The sequence below is a fragment of the Penaeus monodon genome, chromosome 28 (assembly GCF_015228065.2).
Source record: "Penaeus monodon isolate SGIC_2016 chromosome 28, NSTDA_Pmon_1, whole genome shotgun sequence".
NCBI lineage: Eukaryota > Metazoa > Arthropoda > Malacostraca > Decapoda > Penaeidae > Penaeus > Penaeus monodon.
The window spans coordinates 7,314,858-7,315,193 of NC_051413.1; positions in this window are offsets into that span (position 1 = coordinate 7,314,858).

Consider the following 336-nt stretch of genomic DNA (forward strand, 5'->3'; position numbering starts at 1 on the left):
TAGCCAATATGGATCATTGTCATTATCAAATAAATAAGATGAATTCTATACATATATTTTTCAGTGGATTTTACGAGGTGCTTTTGACGTTAGCATTTTCTTAATTCATCAAAGAAGTTATTCAGTACACAAATCCCCACAAAAATTCATGGTGATGATATTGTCACTGTGTGTGGCATCCATTCATTCAGAAGGTAGGCTCCAAAATGCTCCAAAATCAAAACCACGTGTATATCATAAAACAGCAAACAGCGAGCAGTGTGTCTAAACGTTTTCTTTCATATTATGCATGCCTTTGTGACGATTTCCATTCTAACCGAACGCCGATTGCCACTA